Raw genomic sequence first — 3,534 nt, 5'->3', positions numbered from 1 at the left:
TCCGTGGAGGCCGAAGTTCGATCCGACCTCAGCGCGCCGAGTGCAGGAAATCCTGGAGGGGCAGCGTCGCCGGCTCGGCCCCCACGGGGCCCCCAGCTCCCGTACCACCCCGGAGCCCTAAGGGGGTCGCTCAGGACAAGTAAAAGGAAGTCCTTTACTCTGCGTGGGGAGTACGTAACGGAACTGGTGAACCCCTCCCCAAAGATGGACCAGATTTAAGATTTTTTTAAACGTGCGGGCTAATGCTCAGCTCCACAGAGAAACTAAGGCAATCGCAATCACTGAGGGATGGAGGTCGGGAAGGACAGCCCGTCCCCTCGGTGCCCGCGTCTTCAAAATGGACTGCCTGGCGGGGGTGGGGGTGGGGGTTGGGGTGCTGAAGCAGGCGACACTTGACTGCTAATCCTAAACTGCCTCCTCCCCAGCAGCTCCACTCTCCTCCCCGATGCTGGTACTAAGGTACATAAAGATGGTTATGCCAGAATAGAAGGTTACGCCCCATCTGTACCCGCACCTCCCTTTGGCGCCGCGCCCCTGCGTGTAGCTTTCAGATCCTGAAGAATCTGAAAGTTATGTTGTCACTCTGGGGCCGATGTTGGATATAGGACCAGGCAAGACGGAGGTAGGGTATACAGGACACAGGGGCCCACTTTCCAGATTATTGCTCCCATTTTGAAGATGAAGAAACGAAGGCAGCCCAGAGAGCTTAAACATTTGCTGAACTCACACAGGGAATCAGTTATAGAAGTTAAAACAGCTTGGCGATTGGGGGTGGGGGTGATGCTTAAGACTCAGATTTAGCAATTATGTTCTCCCACCAAGTCCCTTCAGACTCTGACCAGGTGAGTGCTGCTTTAGCAATCCTCTCATCCTCTCTCTGATGCCACACTGCACTAAGGTTATTTGATTATGTTTCTGTCACCCATGCTAGACTATGAATGCCTCAATAATGGAGACAGGGTCTTTTTTTTTAATTGTTTTATTGCTTAAAGTATGGAGACAGGGTCTTGATGTTTGTTATCTCAGTGCCTACTTAAGTGTTTGGCACATAGATGCCACTCAATAAATGTTTCTTTATTGAATAGTAGAAATCAAGAGTCCACACTCCCAGGTGTTTTCAAGTCAAAATGCTCTTATCTACCCATTCACCTACACACCTGGCGCAGAAGCACCCCTTTAGGGGCAAGATCTTACTGTTGCCACATATCCTCATGCTGGACTCTACTCTCAGAGGGGATTTCAAAAATAGAACACAGAAGGTGAAGGGCCATCAGTGGCTGGCTGGTTAGCTCACCTAGTCATGGGCAGGCTTGAGTTGCCCAGTTACAAATCTGTATGGTCTGTGCCCTGGTGCCCTTCTCTGGAACCAAAATATAGCAGTCAGTGCGAACATTTATGCAAATAAGCCAAGAGCCCTGCTGCTTTCAAAAATAAATGATGGGGCCATATCAGTAGTTGCAGTGTGTCTTGGCAGGGTTTGGAAGGGGCCCTGCCAGCCCCTTACTAGTTCTCTGGGGAAGCCCAGCACAGTGAGAAGTATCCCCTACCCCTGTCATTTCCCCCTCCCTTCCAAAACTACAAACAGCCACAAACCACATGGCCCACAAGCAACAGAGATTTGTGGCCTTTGGAACCTCCCAGGGCAGGGGTCAGTCAGGAGGTCAAAGGGGGTGTAGGCATCACAGTCCAGAGTCATTACTCTAATGCCCTCTGGGAGAGTTTCAAATCAATGCGCCTATTTGTCCTCCCTCCAGGGAGGACTGGGGGTAGGGCAGTGGGGGTCCATTATCAAGCCCACCCCCACTCCAGTAACACTCTCCAAGAAGCTCACTCATGGCCTGGCATCCTGCAAATCTCAACACTACCCACAAACAACAGAAACCGGAAATGGGATGACTTCTGTGGGGATGGGCAGATAGGACATGTCCTTTGGATTCTAGGTTAGGAATCTAACAGTCTGGACTTTTATTTGGGAGTTTGTGGCATCTACAAAGCCAGGAGGATGACTTTGGGCCCCTGTTGACCCTTCCACATTTTAGTAAATAGCTCATTTCCAGCAAGAGTATGACTTAGCCCATGATTGTCCCCCTTCCTTCTGGGAGAACTTTAGAATCACTCCCTGTGGGAAAGAGGTAGGATAATACAGTAGTTGAGAACCTGGACTTGGGCAATGGCCAGACCTGGATTCCAAACCCAGTTCTGCCACTAGCCAGCTGTGTGACCTCTTCCAGTTACCTTCTCTAAGCCATAGTTCCTTATCTGTTAAAAAGGGATAATAATACTACCTACCACATGAGACTTATTGGGATTAAATATGATGTGCGCTATATGCATGGCACTTTGTAAGTGCTCAATAAATCGTAGCCGTGGTGACCATTCTTTTTAGATTTTGTTGAAAGCAAGTACTGTTCGGCCCGGTACCTGTCAAGCCTGGAACATTTCTCAGCCCAAGTCCCTCCCCAAGATCACAGGGAGATGGAATTTCTTCTGGCACCCCTCCACTCCCAGAATTTGGATAATTTGTTATCAGGATTGGCCTGGGGTATGCCAAAGGTGTAGCAAGTGTGGCTCTGGCCACAGGCAATATAACCTGAGGGAATTTAGTTTTATTGCCTGAAGTGGTTTTAAGGGCTCAGCTTGGGGGGGTGGGGGGCTCAGGGAAGCTGTCCCTCCATAGGCTCTAAAATGCATACCCAAGGTGTCTGGGACCAGGCTAGTCCCCTGGCTATAGCCACCAGCTAAGTGTGCATTTCAGTGACAGTTTTGAAAATGGTTTGTCCAATTTACTTGAGAACTCCTATCTTAAATGGCCCTTGTTGAGAACCTTACCCTGGTATGGAAGGAGAGGAGAGTTCACTTTTAATTTCAAAATTTGGCTTGGGGGCTGGAGATGGGCAGGGAAGCAATCTGCTTCTGTCAGAAGTTCACGAACATGCAGGGTCCGGCTGTGCTTTGGCAAGGCACTTGCATCACACTTTTGGATTCGCCCCCCCCACCCCGTTTTTTTTTAACTGAGTTTACTGCAAAGGGGAAGGTGACTGAGCCTCTCCCATCAGACCCAGGCTCCCTGAGGTTGGAGACCTTGTCACCTCCACAGGACCGGGAGCCTTCCGACGGCGGGGCCCGAGTCTCCCCCTTTAGGCTGGCTGATCCCCAGCCTGGGAACCAAGAGAACGGCCTCAGCCCTCCGAACGGCTCCCCCACTGGCACCCGGTGTTCGAGGTGCCGGGAGGGGCTCAGCAATGAGGCTGAGCGAGTGGCGCGATCAGGGCCCAGAAAGGACGATGCCTAGGGGCAGAGCTCCCCAGACCTCCCGCTGGGGAGTGGGAGCAGCACGCCGCCCGCAGAGGGAGGGGCCACGTGGTGGGGCGCCTCACAGGGTGCCCCCGAGTTCGTACAGGTCCTTTTGTCTGTCCCCTGCGCCGAAGCCCCCTCCCTAAAGAGGCGGCAGGGAAGGAGGGAGGCTGTGGCAGGGGGGAGGGGAGGGAAGGTAACAGCTCAGGAGGGGCTGGGAGAGGCGGGAGGGGTGGCGGG

The sequence above is a fragment of the Myotis brandtii genome, unplaced genomic scaffold (genome assembly GCF_000412655.1).
Source record: "Myotis brandtii unplaced genomic scaffold, ASM41265v1 scaffold39, whole genome shotgun sequence".
NCBI lineage: Eukaryota > Metazoa > Chordata > Mammalia > Chiroptera > Vespertilionidae > Myotis > Myotis brandtii.
This window is presented reverse-complemented; position numbering follows the sequence as displayed.